At 36.4% G+C, this 21,662-nt stretch overlaps 1 pseudogene across 1 annotated transcript in view; it reads right to left on the bottom strand.

Annotated features, from left to right (window-relative positions):
• Positions 1-624: 624 nt before the first annotated feature.
• Positions 625-21,662, bottom strand: part of LOC307069731 (transmembrane emp24 domain-containing protein 7-like) — a 118,466-nt pseudogene continuing 97,428 nt past the window's right edge. The window contains exon 2 of the transcript in view: positions 625-1,126. The product of the transcript in view is annotated as a transmembrane emp24 domain-containing protein 7-like (transcript). The remainder of the gene's footprint in view (positions 1,127-21,662) is intronic.

The raw sequence follows: 21,662 nt of genomic DNA, 5'->3' as shown, positions 1-21,662 counted from the left end.
AAAAACATATCTGGTTATAAACCATAGAATAAAGCCCCCAAAACAAAAATGTGACATTTTCTAAGCTAGTGATAAATAAATTAAACCATGATGTATCAGTTTAAAATTATATCAATATTAAATGACATTTCTATGTTCGATTTTTTCCCATAAAATTAAACAGTGCAGAATAGGGCTTGGGCTACTATTAATCACTTTTGATTCTCTTAAAAACAAAATTTTATTTGCTATAAACAATTAAAAGACAATTATCTTCCTTCACAACACACGTGGACATTAAATGTAAGGTTTTAAAAATATCCACAACCTAAAAGAAAACTACTTTTAAATGGCTAAAAGGAATCAAAATACCAAAGTTTAGTGTACAGAAGAGTAGATATAAACAACACCAACATCATTGGTGTTGAATTTTGAGTAGCTCAAAATAACTTCCAAAGTTTTTCTACCTGTACAAATAAAAAAAAAGTGTCCTTTCCAAAGTTTGAGGCTATGCACTGCACATCACCCCCCAACAAGTGTATGAATAAGGTTTTAAAAATGTTGCCAGTATTTAGTTCTTCTGTACATAAAATTAGAGGACAGCAATAGTACAGTGATTAGGGTGCATGAATTCTCAAAACGTAGTTATGATCCAACATGAGTTGTGGTGGTTCTTTCAACAGAGAAAAACTTTTCAGAAGAAATACCAGCCCTATGATAACCACCAGAAGAATGCGGGCTTCTACTGACCAAGGACACTCTTATATTTAGATCCTTGGCTGGCTTAGGCCTTGAGCTTCTTTCAAACGGAAATGAGTCTGAAAGTTGATGACAGGCTTCAGAGTTACGTGAATTGAAACACAGGCATATTCCATCTGGGTAAGAACCCTGACTCAGTTCTCACTAGGAAACAATGGTGGGTCTTCTCCAACTTCAAAATTAAAACATACGATTTTATGGATTTTATGTGTCAAAGCAGAATATTCATTGTTGACACAAAATTTGTATCTCCCAGTTTTGGAGGCTGTTTCTTCATCTTTTTGTATAACACATTGCCATCAGGACCGTCAGATCGACAATCTACATCATAGTGACTGCCAGTAGTAGCCTGGAACTCGAGGGTGTACTTGGTGACAGGCGTAATGTCCTAGTAGAAGCACTGCTAGGCATAGTTGGGCAGTTTGAAGCTGATCTCAGTGCCAACAGGTGGGCACCATTAGCAGCAGTGGCCCAGTGACCTGCGGCACCCGCCCAGCTCTGTGCTGACACCATCCACGGCATCTGGAGAGGCTGTGGCAGCTGCCTCTACAGAGTTGTGGGGAGACTAGGGTCAGGTCTGCACCGACTCAGGGCACTCACTGCAGAGTCTCTCTGAGCCTAGGAGAGATTAAGGATGAGCAGTGATCCACTGGGTGTGGGTGAGGGGTGCTGAGCAACCAGGGTCTAGTGCTGGGAACAATCCGGGAACCAAGACTCCTGAGTTTTTAAAATGGATAACGTCCACAAATTTATGCTGACAATATGTACTCCATTTAAGAACCTAAAGGAAAACCATTTGTCAGTGAAGTCTGCTGAAACACAGAATACTGCAAGGGATTATATATATAAATTGTTAAAAAATAAACACGGAGCATTTTACAAAATAGGTCACAAATCTAAATCCAATCACTTATAATATACTGGATATGAAATAACACAGCTTTGAATCCAAAGTGGTTGGGTTTGAATCCAAGCTACATATAACTTTACCCTTATACCTGCAGTGTCTTTGTAAAATGAAAACAATAACATCTACCTTGTAGAGCTGTTTTAAAGATTAAATATGAAATGCTTATAATATTACCTGGTACTCAATATATGAAAATTATTAATATTACTAGAAGATGAAAAGATTAACTTCTTACTGCAACCAGGTAAGGTACAGAAAATTCTATATACAAACAGACACATCCACAATTGTCAAATGAAGTTTCTGGTCTTGGCTAGAGCATATTTGCAAGGAAACTTATCAGAGGGCAACATTGCAAAGAGAAGCTTATGATTAAGTCCAGAAAACTCTAAACAACTTTAAACTACTTCAATTATTTGAAGTCCTCCCTACCCAGCACCAAGAAGCCAGACAAATCAACTCCAACAATGTTCTTTCTGGTGCTTTCTGCAGGAGTGTACCTAGAGAGAAGCAAGAGAAGTCAATGTGTGTTCTGACTATTGAGTGATAGATTATCTGGAATTCACCAACTTGCTCAGTATCCTTTGACCTGTATTCTCCTTTTCAGGAATGTTCTTAGATAAATAGTTTGTCATCAGACTTTGTCCTACATCCTAATTTGCCTTCAACCCATTCCAAACTTCTCATTCCCAAGTCTATTCAGCTTAAAGGTTTACTAACAATTTCGGTGGTTGCTGATTAAGGACGTAAAACGTGAAGTATTTGTATTTCTACAGTGGACAATATAAGACTCTCCCTCTCTCTCTCTCTCACGCACACACACACACACACACACACACACACACACACACAATGTCAACATTTAACAGAATGATATTATACTAATGAAATGGCATATAATATGTATGGGTATATGTAGGCATATGAAATTTTATAGATATGTCTATTTGCATTTCTGCTTTATAAATATACCTGATATTTGCATTATTGCTTAGAAATGTACCTGAATTTTGATAGAAAAAATAAAAAAGAATTTCTAACCTGAGTTCTGTCTCAAAGAATCGCCCCTGAATAACTCAGAAGTCATTTAATCTATAGTAATGTCATTTTTTTTTTTTTTTTTTTTGCTGTCAAATGTATCCTTTCCTCCTCTCCTTAACCTTAAGGAGCAGCTGGGGTTCAAATTGCACACTTGCTTGCTTACTGGAATTTTGCTGTTAAAAATTTCATGCTCCCATGCATGGATTACACACGGTCCGGAGAAGAACATAGCCATGAGAATGCTATTCCCAAACCAGCCAGCGCTGCGTGTCTGTTGGAGCATTTGTCCATTTTCATTTGTTCTTCATAATGCTGTGTTTTTTGTCATTCACATACAACTTCAGTAACTGTCCAGAGTGATTTGGCACTGATAATACAAACCATTTCTCGACCTGCTTTAACATAGTTGTTTTTTATCCCTTTATAAAATTAGATTCATTGTTAAATTTTGCTGAAAAATAAAATGGTAGTGTTAATTTTTAGAAACATACTAATTAGTTCTGCCTTGAGTTACCTCAAGGTGTATTTATGTGTGTGTGTGCATATACACATGTTGTGTACATACTTCTAGGTAGGTTGAAAACTTAGGCTTCCATATAATTATGAATTGTTAAATTGACTGTATCACTTTACTAGGATTTCTGTAACAAAGTACCATAAACTGGGTGACTTAAACAACAATTTATTGTATCAACAGTTCTGGAGATTAGAAGTCTGAACAAAAGGTGTCAGCAGGGTTGGTTCCTTCTGAGGGATGTGAGGGAAGGATCTGTTCCATGACTCTCTCCTTGGCTTATAGATGGCTGTTTATATGTCCACCTAATATTCTCGCTGTGTATTTAATCCTGTCTCCAAATTTCACCTTTTTATAAGGACACAAGTCATATTAAATTGGGGCCAACTGCAATGGCCGCATTTTAACATGGTAAAGACCTATCTCTGAATAAGGTTGTATTATGAGGAACTGCAGGTTAGGACTTGAACATATAAATTTTAGAGGAATACAGTTTGGCTCATAACATTGAGTGAGATCTTCTTTTCAAAGATTATTTCAATGTCTTTAAGAAAAATTGAATAAACAGTTAGCCAGATTATTTAAGTATGAGTTCCATTTTTACTTTTAGGAGGTAGAGATTATGAACTCAGTCACCTGATCAGTGTTTTGAATACAATAAATATTCAATAAATATTTGGAGAAGGAATGAAAGCATCATAGTCCAGGAGAAGTAAATGGTGACATCATGAGCTTCCTTGATTTGTTTTATTTATTTATTTATTTTTTGAACCTGAGGGTATGGGTTGTTGATATTCTGCTATGGGGGCTTAAGATAGGAACCATATTCAATTACCAAAACTCTTATTTGGAATCATTTTTCCACAGAGTTTCCTGGTGTAAGGCTTAGAACAAGAAGCTCAACAGTTTTCCCTGGACTTATGGGTAAATTGGGTTTTGAAATGCTTTATTTTAGCTTCTTTCTTGGTTTTGTCTTTGACTGAAAGTCAATGTAAGAGGGTCTTGAGACTTATGGAGAAAAGGTTGGCAATTTGGCTGAAAAACTGAGGCAGCCAATTTTTGATTCCTGATCTTACAAATGGTAGATGGAGGCACTGCTCTAATTATGAGCCAGGAACAATTTGAAGATAGAGCTCACATTCAACTAATTAAAGTTTAATTTTGACTGAGAGTAAACCCAAGTAGTCATTCACTCCTCCCTATGAAATTTGTTAAAGTTACTCAATCAATCCAAAGGGAATGGGAGTACAGTGATCACTTCTACTATAGCCTCTCCTTGCCTGCTTGCTAAAATATGGAATATCCTTTGGAAAGTATGAGGCTTATGTGTTTGCCTGCAGATCTATTCTATGTCTTCTAAAGAGAAAACCCTCTTCTCTAAGATCTGCTTTCATCTGAAGTGAAACTATTATATCACTAAAGTTAATATATATATACATATTTATTTTATATTTTTTATTTTTTATAAATGTATTTATTTTATTTATTTATTTTTGGCCGTGTTGGGTCTTTGCTGCTGCGTGTGATCTTTCTCTAGTTGCAGTGAATGGGGACTACTCTTCATTGTAGTGCATGGACTTCTCATTGTGGTGGCTTCTCTTGTTGCAGAGCACAGGCTCTAGGCACACAGGCTTCAGTAGTTGTGGCATGCAGGCTCAGCAGTTGTGGTTCGTAGGCTCTAGAGTGAAAGCTCAGTAGTTGTGGCACACAGCCTTAGTTGTTCCGTGGCATGTGGGATCTTCCTGGACCAGAGATCGAACCCGTGTCTCCTGCATTTGCAGGCAGATTCTTAACCACTGCACCACCAGGGAAGCCCTATATTTTTATTTTAATATTTAGACATTCATGTGTTTTCCAAAACCCTCCAAATCTTCCTCTGCATTCTCATGTTTCTGTCATTCAAGATGATTATTGTCAGGCAGTATTTTAGATTAAGCAAATTAAAGAAAATAGTATTGGTGGTGGTGGTACATGCATGTTAGAAGTACATGTTTATTTGACATTAAACTTTTAAATATCTTCTCGATTTGAAATGAAACTTTAAAACAAAGAACCAAAAATGTTAGATCTAACTCAATACAATCCTTTCATTAGAATCCCTTAAAACTCTTAAGAAAGTTTGTAGGTACAGGCCAAATTAAAATTTTCCTTATGCTGTATTTGCTGTTTAAAGTTAGAATAACAAGTCTGATGAAATGGCCTACCTAGCATATTTACATATAATATTTGGATGTCACATGCTGCTCCCACCTCACTAACCTAGTACAAAATGGGATTGCACCTGTCTCTATTTAGAGGTGGAAAGGTAGCCTTGCATGAAAGTTTTAGAAAGTTGTCTGACAGCCTGAAGTTTTATGCACCCACCTTCTTCTGTAGAAACAGAGACAGGGAAATAGGCAAAATCCAATTTTTTTCCAGTAAAACTCTGCTTTATGAGCATGTGTTAGCAATAACAAAGCTAACATATATATGGCATCCACTCTGTGTCAGCAGAGCCGCCGTACTGTCCAAATCAAGGAGTTACCATTCACACTACATTCTATGTAAATAGCATCCACTGGAGTTATACAATGCAGAGGTACTGAATTTCAGGCTCTGTTCTAAGCACTTTACATATATTACTGCAATATAATACTCATAACAACTCTAAGAGGTAAGTACTATTATGTCGACTCAACAAATGCAGAAACTGAGGTACAGAGTATGTAAATACTTTGTTCATGATCACATAGTAAGTGACAGAAAGTAGATTCAAACTCAGACAATCTAATTGTAGAAGCCATGGTTTGTAACCACCACACATACTGACTCTGTGAAGCTTGGAAAGAGTACATGGCTTTGGAAATGAGGAGATAGCAGTGACTGAATAAAGAATGTCTGAATGCAGTTAGCATGCAAACTGCATGCTTGAAAATTTCTTCACATTTGCTAAACATGAGCTACAAATTTGATTCTGAACTTTTAAGCTTTCAATGCAAAGAAGGAAACCTTATCAGTTGTATGATTCACATTATCTAAATGACAAATATAGAAGCAGAGTTATTGCTACTGAGATCAGAAAACTATTGCTACGAAGATCAGAAAACTAGTCATTTTATGAGCAGTCTTGAAGAGTATGTTATGAACGATATCATCAACAGCACCTCCATAGTAAACACAGTAACATGTTTCTTAAGGCGTATTTCTATTAATATTGCTTACTGTAAATTGATGCCATAAAGCCAAAGTTATCTTCCCCCTAAATTATTATTGAGCTATACTTGGTCAAAGTAAAGTAACCCTGTCGTCCATATTCACATTTCTCTGGTGGTCTTGCTTAAGCCAACAGTAGACTGCAAAGCATCCAAGGAAAAGAAAGGGACTTCTGTGTAAGTATAAGCTCTTTCCATTCAGAATTTGAAAATGTTGAGCAACACAAATTTCCAGGTTATGCTCTGTGATGAGAAACTGATATGCAGGTAAAACATGTTAATTATATGCAGGTCCACCTGCTTTAAAAGTTGATGACCACTTTGTCATGGACTAGTTCTGCTACCAAGAACTCTGAGTGTGTAATCCAAGGAGAATCAGTGCAGTGTGAGTTAAGGTTAAGCATCTGAACTTTTGAGCAACTCATTCCTGATCCCAAGCGACTTAGTTACTATGTGACCTGGGATAAGCTACCAATCTCTTTAAATTTCCTTCTTCACTGGTAAAATAAAGATAATAATACCTATCAATACCTACCATTAAGTACTTAAAATTGTAGGGATATAAATATTTTTGTGTCAGAAATATATGATTATTGATTACTTTTTCGATATTCTGCACAAACTTTATATATAACAGGTAGAATCAGGCTTAGGAAAAATAGAAAAAAAGATCATTACCTTCAGTTCCCCACCCTCCTTCTTTCTAGTTCTAATTATAGTAATCCTCCTTGCTTCTACCAGTAAAAAGCAGAACAAAAATCATTAATACTGAGGCATTAGTGAGTAAGTGTGGCAGTATAGAAGAGAGATTTTTCTTTACTCCAACAGACACATTCTCAAACTCTGAAACTTACTTTTGTATTGTAAGCCCCAAATTTCTCATTTAGTAAACAAAGGCAATAAATCCTTCCCCACAGGTTTGTTGAAAGGATGGGAGGCAACCAATGTGAAAGTATTAAAACAGTGGTGCCACATATAAGGTGTTCAATAAATGGTAGTTATTACTGGTATTGTTATTACGCTGCTATAATATTTAGCCTTGGAGACATGAACTTTAGACACAATTGTTATCCTAACTCATGGCGTGTCCTTGGGTGATATATAAATGTACTTAATAAATTACAAAGAATCATTTAAGTAGTATAGTAGGTAGGATTTAGTTTTTAATAGTAGTAGTATTTGTATACATTCATTTTTTAATATTATTTTCTGTTATGGTTTATCACAGGCTATTCAATATAGTTCCCTGTGCTATACATTAGGACCTTGTTTATCCATTCTAAATGTAAAAACTTGCATCAACCAATACCAAATTCCCAAATCATCCCTCCCCCTCCTCCCCTCACCCTTGGCAACCACAAGTTTGTTCTCTATGTCTATGAGTCTGTTTCTGTTTTGTAGACAGGTTCATTTGTGTCATATTTTAGATACCATATATAAGTGGTATCATATGATATTTGTCCTCTTTCTGACTTTTGCATCCATGTTGCTGTAAATGGCATTATTTCATTCTTTATTATGGCTGAGTGGTATCCCATTGTATATATGTACCACATCTTCTTTATCCATTCATCTGCCAATGGACATTTAGGTTATTTCCATGTTTTGGCTATTGTGAACAGTGCTGCTATAAAAATAGGGTTGCATATATCTTTTTGAATTATAGTTTTTTCTGTGTATATTCCCAGGAATGGGATTGCTGGAACATATAGTAATTCCATTTTTAGTTTTCTGAGGAAACTCTATACTGTTTTCCATAGTGGCTGTACCAACTTACATTCCCACCAATGCTGTAGGAGAGTTACCTTTCCTCCATATCCTCTCCAGCTTTTTCTATTTGTAGACTTTTTAATAATGGCCATTCTGACCCATGTGAGGTGGTACCTCATTGTAGTTTTGATTTACATTTCTCTAATAATTAGTGATGTTGAGCATCTTTTCATGTGCCTACTGGCCATCTGCATGTTTTCTCTGGATAAATGTATTAAGGTCTTCTGCCCATTCTTCGATTGGGTTATTTGTTTTTTTGTTGTTGTTGAGTTGTATGAGTTATTTGTATATTTTGGAGATTAAGCCCTTGTGTGTTGCCACATTTGCAAATATTTTCTCCCATTCAATAGGTTGTCTTTTCATTTTTTTAAGTTGTTTCCTTTGTTGTGCAGAAGCTTGTAAATTTGAGCAGGTCCCCTTTGTTTACTTTTGTTTTATCTTTATTGCCTTAGGAGACTGACCTAAGAAAACATTGGTACTATCTATGTCAGAGAATATTTTGCCTATGTTCTCTTCTAGGAGTTTTACAGTGTCTTGGCTTAAGTTTCAGTCTTAAAGCAATTTGAATTTATTTTTATGCATGGTGTGGGGGTGTGTTCTAACTTCATTGATTGACATACAGCTGTCCAACTTTCGCAGCACCACATGCTGAAGAGATTATCTTTTACCCATTTTATATTCTTGCTTCCTTTGTTGAAGATTAATTGACCATAAGGGTGTGGGTTTACTTCTGGGCTCTCTATTGTGTTCCATTGACCTATATGTCTGTTTTTGTACAAATGCCACACTGTTATGATTACTGTAGCTTTGCACTATTGTCTGAAGTCTGTGTGAGTTATGCCTACTGCTTTTTTTTCCCCTCAGTATTGCTCTAGCAATTCTGGGTCTTTTATGGTTCCATATAAATTTTTGGAATATTTTTTCTACTTCGGTGAAAAATTTCATGGGAAATTTGATAAGAATCACATTAAATTTGTAGACTGCTTTGGGTATTATGGCCATTTGAACAATATTAATTATTCCAATACAAGAACATGGGATACCTTTCTATTTTCTTGAATTCTGTTTTATTTCCTTTATTAATGTTTTATAGTTCTTAGTGTATAAGTCTTTCACCACCTTGGTAAGTTTTATTCTTACTTATTTTAAATTTTGGAGTGCAATTTTAAAAGGTATTGCTAATTTACATTCCCTCCAACAGTTCAAGAGGGTTCCCTTTTCTCCACACCCTCTCCAGCATTTATTGTTTGTAGATATTTTTTAACATCTTTATTGGAGTATAATTGCCTTACATTGTTATGTTAGTTTCTGTGTATAACAAAGTGAATCAGCTATACGTATACATATATCCCCATATCCCCTCCCTCATGCATCTCACTCCCACCCTCCCTATCCCATCCTTCTAGGTGGTCACAAAGCACTGAGCTGAGCTGATCTCCCTGTGCTATGAGGCTGCTTCCCACTAGCTATCTATATTATATTTGGTAGTGTATATATGTCCATGCCACTCTCTCACTTCATCTCAGGTTACACTTCCCCTTCCCTGTGTCCTCAAGTCCATTCACTACATCTGTGGCTTTATACCTGTCCTGCCCCTAGGATCTTCAGAACAATTTTATTTTTTTAGATTCAATATGTATGTGTTAGAATGGTATTTGTTTTTCTCTTTCTGAATTACTTCACTCTGTATGACACACTCAATGTCCATCCACCTCACTACAGATAACTCAATTTCATTTCTTTTTATGGCTGAGTAATATTCCATTGTATATATGGGCCACATCTTTTTTTTTTAACATCTTTATTGGAGTATAATGGCTTTACAATTGTGTGTTAGTATCTGCTTTATAACAAAGTGAATCAGTTATACATATACATATGTTCCCATATCTCTTCCCTCTCACATCTCCCTCCCTCCTACACTCCATATCCCACCCCTCTATGTGGTCACAAGCCACCAAGCTGATCTCCCTGTGCTATGCAGCTGTTTCCAACTAGCTCTCTATTTTACATTTGGTAGTGTATATATGTCCATGCCACTCTCTCACTTTGTCACAGCTTCCCCTTCCACTTCCCCATATCTTCAAGTCCATTCTCTAGTAGGTCCGTGTCTTTATTACCATCTTACCCCTAGGTTCTTCATAACCTTTTTTTTTTATTTTCTTAGATTCCATATATATGTGTTAGCATACGGTATTTGTTTTTCTCTTTCTGACTCACTTCACTCTGTATGACAGACTCTAGGTCGATCCACAGCACTAGAAATATCTCAATTTCGTTTCTTTTTATGGCTGAGTAATATTCCCTTGTATATATGTGCCACATCTTCTTTATCCATTCATCTGTCAATCGACACTTAGGCTTCTTCCATGTCCTGGCTATTGTAAATAGAGCTGCAATGAACCTTTTGGTACATGAGTCTTTTTGAATTGTGGTTTTCTCAGGGTATATGCCCAGTAGTGGGATTGCTGGGTCAGAAGCAAGAATATATAGTGGAGAGAAGACAACCTCTTCAATAAGTGGTGCTGGGAAAACTGGACAGGTACATGTAAAAGTATGAAATTAGAACACTCCCTAACACCATACACAAAAATAAACTCAAAATGGATTAAAGACCTAAATATAAGGCCAGACACTATCAAAGTCTTAGAGAAAAACATAGGCAGAACACTCTCTGACATAAATCACAGCAAGATCCATTTTGACCCATCTCCTAGAGAAATGGAAATAAAAACAAAAGTAAACAAATGGGACCTAATGAAACTTCAAAGCTTTTGCACAGCAAAGGAAACCATAAACAAGACCAAAAGACAACCCTCAGAATGGGAGAATATGTTTGCAAATTAAGCAACTGACAAAGAATTAATCTCCAATATTTACAAGCAGCTCATGCAGCTCAATATCAAAAAAAAAAAAATCCAAAAATGGTCAGAAGACCTAAATAGACATTTCTCCAAAGAAGATATACAGATTGCCATCGAACACATGAAAGGATGCTCAACATTATTAATCAGTAGAGAAATGCAAATCAAAACTACAATGAGATATCATCTCACACCGGTCAGAATGGCCATCATCAAAAAATCTAGAAAGAATAAATGCTGGAGTGGGTGTGGAGAAAAGGCAACCCTCTTGCACTGTTGGTGGGAATGCAAATTTATACAGCCACTATGGAGCACAGTATGGAGGTTCCTTAAAAAGTGTTTGCCGATTTTTTTATAGAGGTTCCCTAAAAAAACAAAAATGGCACTACCATATGACCCAGCAATACCACTACTCAGCATATACCGTGAGAAAATCATAGTTCAAAAAGAGTCAGGTACCACAGTGTTTATTTCAGCACTATTTACAATAGCCAGCACATGGAAGCAACGTAAGTGTCCATTGACAGATGAATGGATAAAGAAGATGTGGCACATATATACAATGGAATATTACTCGGCCATAAAAATAAATGAAATTGAGTTTTTTGTAGTGAGGTGGATGGACCTAGAGTCTGTCATACAGAGCGAAGTGTGTCAGAAAGAGAAAAACAAATACTGTTTGCTAACACATATATGTAAAAGCTAAAAAAAAAAGTTCTGATGAACCTAGGGTCCTGACAGGAATAAAGACAGTGACATAGAAAATGGGATTGAGGACACGGGGAGGGGAAGGGTAAGCTGGGGCAAAGTGAGAGAGTAGCATTGTCATATATACACTACCATGTGTAAAATAGATAGCTAGTGGGAAGCAGCTGTGTAGCATAGAGAGATCAGCTCAGTGCTTTGTGACCACATAGAGGGGTGCGATAGGGAGGGTGGAAGGGAGGTGCAAGAGGGAGAGTATATAGGTATATATGTATACATATAGCTGATTCACTTTGTTATACAGCAGAAGCTAACACAACACTCTAAAAGAATCATACTCCAATAAAGGTGTTAAAAATAATAATTTATTTAAAAAAGGTATTTTTTTTTACATTCCCTTTCTGATATTCCATTGTTAGTGTAAAGGAATGCAACTGATTTCTGAATGTAAATCTTGTATCTTGCTACTTTGCTGAATTCATTTATTAGATCTCATAGATTTCGTGTGGAGTCCTTAGGGTTTTCTCTATATGGTATGATGTCATCTGCATATAATGACAATTTTACATCGTCCCTTCCAATGTGGATAGATTTTATTTCTTTTTCTTGTCTGATTGCTGTGGCTAGGACTTCCAATCTATGTTGAAGTGAAGTTGTGAGAGTGGGCATTCTTGCCTTGTTCCAGATCCTAGTGAGAAGGCTTTCTGTTTTACACCTTTGAGTATTATATTTGCTGTGGGTTTGTCATAAATTACTTTTATTATTTTGAGATATGTTCCCTCTATTCCCACTTTGGTAAGAGTTTTTATCATGAATGGATGTTGAATTTTGTCAAATTCTTTTTCTGCATCTATTGAGAAGATCATGTGGTTTTTGACTTTTGTTAATGTGGTTTATTATATTGATTGATTTGCATATGTTGAACCATCCTTTTGAACCTGGGATTTATCCCACTTGCTCGTGGTGTATGATCTGTTTTATGCATTGTTGGATTCTGTTTGCAGATATTTTGTTGAGAATTATTTGCATCTATATTCATCAAAGATATTGGCCTGTAGTTTTCTTGTTTGGTGGTCTCTTTGTCTGATTTTGGTATCTGGGTGATGGTGGCTACATAGAATGTCTTTGGTAGTGTTCCCTTCTCTTCAATCTTTGGGAAGAGTTTGAGAAGATTCGGTATACCTTCTTATTTGTATGTTTGGTAGAATTTACCTTTGAAGTCATCTGGTCCTGGATTTTTGTTTGTAGGAAGTTTTTTGTTTTATTACAGATTCTATTTCACTTCTTGTGATCGATCTGTTCAAATTATCAGTTTCTTCTTGATTCAATTTTGGTGGTATGTATGTTTCTAGAAAGTTGTCCATTTCTTCTAGGTTGTCAAATTTGTTGGCATATAATTTTTTATAGTATTCTCTTTAATTTTTTTTGTATTTCTGTGGTATCAGTTGAGATTTCTCCTTTTTCATTTCTTATTTTGTTTATTTAGGTTCTCTCTCTGTTCTTCTTGGTGAGCCTGGGCAGAGGTTTGTCAGTTTTGTTTACCTTTTCAAAGAACCAACCCTTGGTTTTGTTAATTTGGTTATTATTTTTTAATCTCAGTTTTATTTATTTCCTCCCGATTCTTTAGTATTTCCTCCCTTCTGCTGACTTTAGGCTTTGTTTGTTCTTCTTTTTAAATTATTTTAGATGATAGGTTAGGTTGTTTACTTGAGATTTTTCTTGTTTTTTGATGAAGGTGTGTATCGCTATGAACTTCCCTCTAAGAACTACTTTGGCTGCATCCCATAGATTTTGTATTGTTGTGTTTTCATTGTCATTTGTCTCAATGCATTTTTTAATTTCCTTTTGGACTTCCTCTTTGACCCATTGGTTCTTTAGTGGCAAGTTATTTAGTATCCAGGTAAATTTTTTTTTTCATTTATTTTCCTGTTTTTGATTTCTAGTTTCATGCCATTGTGGTCAGAGAAGATGCTTGAAACAATTTATATACTCTTAAATTTGTTGAGGTTAGTTTCATGCCTTATGATGTGGTCAATCATAGAGAATGTTCCGTGTGCACTTGAAAATAATGTATATCCTGCTATTTTTTGGATATGGTGTCCTGAAAATATCAATTAAGTCTCAATGTTCTATTGCATCATTTAAGACCTCTGTTGCTATATTGATTCTTGGTCTGAAAGATCTGTCCATTGATGTGACTGGGGTGTGAAAATCTACTATTATTGTATTCCATCAATTTCTCACTTTATGCCTGTTAGTATTTGTTTTATGTATTTGTGTGCTCCTATATTAGGTGCATGTATATTGATGAGTGTAAAATCCTCTCCTTGTATTGATCCTTTTATCATTATATACTGTCCTTTTTAAAATTTATTTTTATTGTGGTAAAAGTCACATAATATAAAACATACTATTTTAATCATATTTAACTGTACAGTTCAGTGGCACTAAGTATATTCACATTATTGTGCAACTCTCACCATCATCCCCCAATTTTTCACCTTCCTAAGCTGAAACTTTGTCCCCATTAAACACTAACTCCCAATTCCCCCTCCCCACACCCTCTGGCCCTTGGCATGTACCAATGTCCTTTCTGACTATGAATCTGACTATTCTAGGTACCTCACATAAGTGGAATCAAATGGTATTTGTCTGTGCCTACTGTATATTGGAATTCATTTTTAAGGTTAACTTAATATATCTCCTACAAACAGATTGTACCTTCTTTTTTTCCCCTGTGCTATACAGTAGGTTCTCATTAGTTATCTATTTTATACATAGTAATGTACACATATCCATCCCAATCCCCCAATTTATCCCACCCCCCTTTACCCCTTTGGTGTCCATACGTTTTTTCTCTACATCTGTGTCTCTGCTTTGCAAATAGGTTCATCTGTACTATTTTTCTAGATTCCACATGTATGCATTAATGTACGACATTTGTTTTTTTTTCTCTTTCTGTCTTACTTTACTCTGTATAACTGTCTCTAGGTCCATTCACGTCTCTGCAAATAGCATAATTTCATTCCTTTTTATGGCTGAGATTAGTGTCCTTTTTATCTTTCTTTATAGCCTTTGTTTTAACATCTGTTTTGTCTGAATGAGTATTGCAATTCCCACTTTCTTGTCATTTCTGTTTGCATGAAATTTATTTTCCAATCCCCTCACTTTCAATCTATATGTGTCCTTTGCACTAATGTAGGTCTCTTGTAGGAAGCATATTGTAGGCTTCTGTTTTTTTATCCAGTCTGCCACTCTATGTCTTTTGATTGGAGCATTCAGTCCTTTGACACTTAAGGTAATTATTGATATATATATTTATTGCTGTTTTGAACATTGTTTTCCAGTTGATTCCTTGTTTCTTCTTTGTTCCTTTCTTTTTCTGGTTTGATGATCTCTTTTTATTTTATGCTTCTCTTCTCTTTTTTAGGTTTTTGTGAATCTATTGTAGGTTTTTGATTTGTGGTTGCCCTCTTTTTCAAGTATGTTAACCATTTTCTATATCTGCTTGCTTTAGACTGATAGTCATATAGGCTCAAACACATTCTAAAAAAAAGAAAAAAATCTGCATTTTCTTACTCTCCTTCCCCACATTTTATGACTGTGTTGTCACTTTTTATATATTTGTGTTTATCCCTTTGCTGTTCCTTGTGTTTTTCATTGCTTTTACAAATAGTTTTTTTTTCTTTTTGATCTGTATGCTGGATAACTTAAGTGATTTATTTTCCAATTGTGATTTCCTCCTTCATATTTCTTCTTGATTCTTTTCTATTTGGAGATGACCTTTAAATATTTTTTTTAGGATAGGTTTAGTATTGCTTTATTTTTATTTATTTTATTTTATTTTATTTTATTTTATTTTATTTTTGGCTTGTCTGAGAAGTTATTTCTCCTCTTATTCTTAGTGATAATCTTGTTGGGTAGAGTATCCTAGGCTGCAGATTTTTCTCTTTCAAGACTTTGAATATATTTTGCCACTTGCTTCTGGCCTGCAGTCTTCTGTAGAGAAATCAGCTGATAGCCTTATGGGGGTTCCTTTGTAAAGAACTCTTTCTTTTTCTCTTGCTACTTTTTAAATCTTCTCTAACTTTTTTTTCCCATTTTTATTATAATATGTCTTGGTGTAGGTCCATTTGAGTTCATTTTGTTTGGTACCCTCTGTGCTTCCTGTATCTGAATATCTGTTTCCTTCTTTAGATTTAGGAAAATTTCAGCCACAGTTTCTTCAAATACATTTTCAATCCCCTTTGCTCTTTCTTCTCCTTCTGGAATCCTTATTATGCATAGATTGGCCCACTTTATATTATCCCATCAGTCTCTTATATTGCTTTCTTTTTTTTTTTTCATTTGGCTTTCTGTCTGCTGTTTTGATTGGGTAATTTTCATTAGCCTATCTTCCATGTCACTTATATTTTCTTCTTCATTATTCATTCTGCTATTCATTGCCTTAAGCTCAGCTTTCATCTCAGAAAATGAACTTTTCTCATTTTGCTTGGCTTCTCCTTATAGTTTCTAGTTCCTTTTTTCAGTAATCTGTATTTCTTTTGATAGCCTTTCTTAATTCCTTTAGTATTTTCATTACCTCCTTTTTGAACTCAGTGACTATTAGACTGAAGAGGTCTGTTTCATTATTTGTTCCTTCAGGGGAATTTTCTTGGTCTTTTAAATGAGAGTGGTTCCTCTGCTTCTTCCTTTTGCTTATATTTATCTTACTCTGTGAGTTTAGGAGAAACAATTATCTACTGTAGTCTTGGAGGGCTATTTAAAAGTGGGAGCATCCCTGTGTAGCTTATGTGGGTTTGATATTTTTTTTTTGACATGAGAGCTGTTTTTGGTTTGGATGCTTGCTGTCAATTTCCTCAGTGTGTGTTTGCTCTTATCCCCTTGATAAGGGGTGTGCAGGTGCACAGGTACATGCTCCCAGGAAGGCAGGTGCAGTGGTTGGCTCCAGTAGTGTGTCCCTATACAGCTACAGCAGCGAGGGTGGTGCACCCCTGGGGAAGTTGGTCTCAGATTGTAGGACCCTAGGGAGTGACAGCATGTTGCACACCCTGCAGGGAGGTGGGGGAAGTGGTTGGCACCATGTTGTGGGGCCCTCACAGCAGAAGTGGTCTGTTCACTCCTACAGAAATTGGGTCTGGATCATGGGACACTTGTCATTGGTGGGCTGTGCCGGCTCCCTGGAAGGTTGGGGTATTGACCTTTACCCACATTCACAGGGGTGGTGGCAGCAGCAGTCATCTGCATCAGCCTCTGGAGTCTGAGATGGCAGTCCACAGCTTGCACCTGCCCCTGGAGCTCATGTAAGTGTTGCCCTGACACCTGTGAGCATGCAGAGAAAGAAGCTTCTATGGCAGGCCTGCCCTTCTCCTTGCATGCCCCCTAAAATTATACCTTATTTTACTGGCAGGCCCAGGCTTCTTCCTGGACTCCCTCAGTTGTGGCACACTACACTCTAGCCCACTCAGGAGCTCAAAAACCTCAGTACCCTACCCCACCCGCTCCAGCAGGTGAGTGGACAAACATCTCAGGCTGGGGAGTGCCAGTCAGCCCTGATCCTCAGTGCAGGTCTCTCTCTGCTTTGCCCTCTGCACACCTGTTGCTGCACTCTCCTCTAAGGCTCTGAAGCTCTCTCTATCCCCGTTATTAAGAGGACTTCCTAGTGTCTGGAAACCTTTCTTCTTTCACAGCTCCCTGCCAGAAGTGCACATCCTGTCCTGATTCCTTTTTCTCTTTTTTTTTTTTCTTTTGCCATAACCAGTTATGTGGGTATTTTCTTGCCCTGGTGTCTTCTGTCAGGGTTCAGTAGATGTTCTGTGAGAGTCGTTCCACATGTAGATGTATTTTTGATGTATCTGTGGGGAGAAGGTGAGCTCTGCATCCTACTTCTCTGCCATCTTGATCTGGTCTTGTAGTAGTAGTATTTGGTAAAAAGTGAGTGAATGGGAAAACCAGCAACTACTGTATGCTGATAACTTTAATGTAAATTATCTTATTTAATACTTACAATAAGTGAAGTTGAGGTGATTTACTGCATATCTGTTGCGAAACCCCACACAGTTTCTCTATTGCATAGCCTCAGGACTCAAACTTAGATTAAAAGTCACTGTTCCCCTTCCTATCCTTCTTCTTTTCTTGTATGAGGCTTTAGGATGCTACATGGGGCCTACTTTCTGCTCCTTTAGGGGCTAGTACTTACCACTCTACCCAGTGATGTCCTTCTCTTATTTTCTCAAGCTTAGCTCTGAAGTGGAATTCATGTCTGAGTCAGTGGAGTTTGAAGAGATAGAGGTTGTGGTTCCATCTTGGAGAAACTGAGTTTCACCTAGGAACACAGTTCATCCCAGTTCAGGGAACCACGTTCTAGAAGGAGGGAATTCACTCGTCTATATGATGAGAAGATATAAGGTTCCTCCCTTCCTCTATTCTTTGCGTGTGCTCTAAACTTAGAAATGTTGAGGGTGGGAAAAGGGGAGCAGGGGGGATTCTCATATTTTTATGGTGCATATTGATCCTCTGGCCCCTTTATTCTATTCTCATGGAACAGTACATAGACATTTTATTTTAAGGAATTTACTACAGCTGGCACAGGGGAAACCGATGAAATAACAAAAAAGAAATAATTATGAGGAAGACTATTTAGTTTTTAAAATTACTTTTGTATAACAAGTCACCACAAATTTAGTATCTTAAAATAAAATCCATTTATCACTTCATAGTTTTTTAAGGTAGAAGACTGGATGGACCTGACTGAGTTTTGTTCACAGGATGAGATCGAGGTGTTGTGCAGACTGAGTTTTTATATGGGAGACTTAGGGGAAAACCATTTCCAAGCTCATTTTCATTGTTGACAGAGTTCATTTATCTGCAGTTGTAGAACTGAGGTTCCTATTTCTTTGCTGGCTATTAGCCAGAAACTGCTTTTATTTCCTAGAAGCCACCCATATTCTTTGACACATACCCCCTTCAAAGTTCAAGCCAGCAAACATGCATCAAATCTTTCTCATTCTTCAAAGTTTTCAATTGCTCTAAGACATATAGACTCAGAATTAAAGTGATAATATGAATAGATCAGGTCCATCCAGATAATCTCCTTATTTTAAAATCAATTGTGCCTTCTGCGCATTATTGGATTGGGTTGTTTGGTTTTTTTTGTTGTTGTTATTGAGCTGCATGAGTTGCTTATATGTTTTGGAGATTAATCCTTTGACAGTTGCTTCATTTGCAAATATTTTCTCCCATTCTGAGGGTTGTCTTTTCGTTTTGTTTATGGTTTCCTTTGCTATGCAAAAGCTTTTAAGTTTCATTACGTCCCATTTGTTTATTTTTGTTTTTATTTCCATTTCTCTAGGACGTGGGTCCAAAAGGATCTTGCTGTGATTTATGTCATAGAGTGTTCTGCCTATGTTTTCCTCTAAGAGGTTGATGGTGTCTGGCTTTACATTCATGTCTTTAATCCATTTTGTGTTTATTTTTGTGTATGGTGTTAGGGAGTGTTCTAATTTCATTATTTTCCATGTAGCTGTCCAGTTTTCCCAGCATCACTTATTGAAGAGGCTGTATTTTCTCCACTGTATATTCTTGCCTCCTTTATCAAAGGTAAGTTGACCATATGTGGGTGGGTTTATCTCTGGACTTTCTATCCTGTTGCATTGATCTATATTTCTATTTTTGTGCCAGTACCATACTGTCTTGATTACTGTAACTTTGTAGTATATTCTGAAGTCAGGGAGCCTGATTCCTACAGCTCCACTTTTCTTTCTCAAGATTGCTTTTGCTATTCGGGGTCTTCTGTGCTTCCATACAAATTTTGAAATTTGTATTTCTAGTTCTGTGAAAAATGCCACTGGTAGTGTGATAGGAATTGCATTGTATGTTTTGATTGCTTTTGGGTAGTAGAGTCATTTTCACAACTTTGATTCTTCCTCTCAAAGAATATGGTATATCTCTCCGTCTATTTTTATCATCTTTACTTTCTTTCATCAGTGTCTTATAGTTTTCTGCGTACAGTTATTTGTCTCCTTAGGTAGGTTTACTCTGAGATATTTTATTCTTTTTGTTGCAATGGTAAATGAGAGTGTTTTCTTAATTTCACTTTCACATTTTTCATAAATAGTGTAAAGGAATGCAAAGATTTCTGTGCATTAATTTTGTATCCTGCTACTTTACCAAATTCATTGATTAGCTCTAGTAGTTTTCTGGTAGCATCTTTAGTATTCTCTGTGTATAGTATCATGTCATCTGCAAACAGTGACAGCTTTACTTCTTCTTTTCCAATTTGTATTTCTTTTATTTCTTTTCCTTCTCTGATTGCTGTGTCTAAAGCTTCCAAAACAATGTTGAATTATAGTGGTGAGAGGGGGCAAACTTTCTTGTTCCTATTCTTAGTGGAAATGGTTTCAACTTTTAACCATTGAGGACAATGTTGGCTGTGAGTATGTCATATATGGCCTTCATTATGTTGAGGAAAGTTCCCTCTATGCCTTCATTCTGCAGGGTTTTTATCATAAATGGGTGTTGAATTTTGTCAAAATATTTCTCTGCATCTATTGAGATGATCATATGTTTTTCTCCTTCAATTTTTTTTAAATGATGTGTCACATTGATTGATTTGCATATATTGAAGAATCATTGCATTCCTGGGATAAATCCCACTTGATCATAATGTATGATCCTTTTAATGTGCTGTTGGATTCTGTTTGCTAGTATTTTGTTGAGGATTTTTGCATCTATGCTCATCAGCGATATTGGCCTGTAGTTTTCTTTCTTTGTGACATCTTTGTCTGGTTTTGGTATCATAGTGATGGTGGCCTCGTAGAATGTGTTTGGGAGTGTTTCTCCCTCTGCTATGGAAGAGTTTGAGAAGGATAGGTGTTAGCTCTTCTCTAAATGTTTGATAGAATTAGCCTGTGAAGCCATTTCTCCAAAGAAGATATACAGATTGCCAACAAACGCATGAAAGAATGCTCAACATCATTAATCAGTAGAGAAATGCAAATCAAAACTACAATGAGATATCATTTCTCACTGATCAGAATGGCCATCAGAAAAAATCTACAAACAATAAATGCTGGAGGAGTTGTGGAGAAAATGGAACACTCTTGTACTGTTGGTGGGAATGTAAATTTATACAGCCACTATGGAGAACAGTATGGAGGTTCCTTCAATAACTCAAAATAGAGCTACCATACGACCCAGCAATCCCAGTACTCAGCATATAACCTGAGAAGCCATAATTCAAAAAGTGTCACACACCAAAATATTTATTGCAGCTCTATTTACAAGAGCCAGGACATGGAAGCAACTTAAGTGTCCCTCGACAGATGAATGGATAAAGAAGAGGTGGCACATATATACAATGGAATATTACTCAGCCATAGAAAGGAACAAAACTGAGTTATTTGTAGTGAGATGGATGGACCTAGAGACTGTCATACAGAGTGAAGTATGTCAGAAAGAGAAAAACAAATACTGTTTGCTAACACATATATATGGGATCTAAAAAAAAAAAAAAGAAAATTGTCAGAAGAACCTAGGGGCAAGATAGGAATAAAGTTGTAGACCTACTAGAGAATGGACTTAAGGATACGGGGAGGTGGAAAGGTAAGGTGTGACAAAGTGAGAAAGTGGCATGGACATAAATACACTACCAAATGTAAAATAGATAGCTAGTGGGAAGCAGCCATATAGCGCAGGGAGATCAGCTCAGTGCAGTGTGACCACATAGATGGGTGGAATAAGGAGGATAGGAGGAAAGGATATGCAAGAGGGAAGAGATATGGGAACATATGTATATGTATAACTGATTCACTTTGTTAGAAAGCAGAAACTGACACACCATTGTAAAGCAATTATAGTCTAATAAAGGTGTTAAAAAAAAAAGACCTGGCACAACCAAATAAAAAAAAAATACAAAGGCATTCTGGAGA

The sequence above is a fragment of the Hyperoodon ampullatus genome (genome assembly GCF_949752795.1).
Source record: "Hyperoodon ampullatus genome assembly, chromosome: X".
In the NCBI taxonomy this organism is placed as follows: Eukaryota; Metazoa; Chordata; class Mammalia; order Artiodactyla; family Ziphiidae; genus Hyperoodon; species Hyperoodon ampullatus.
The sequence above is the reverse complement of the archived record's forward strand: the minus strand, read 5'-3'. Positions and strand labels throughout refer to the sequence as shown.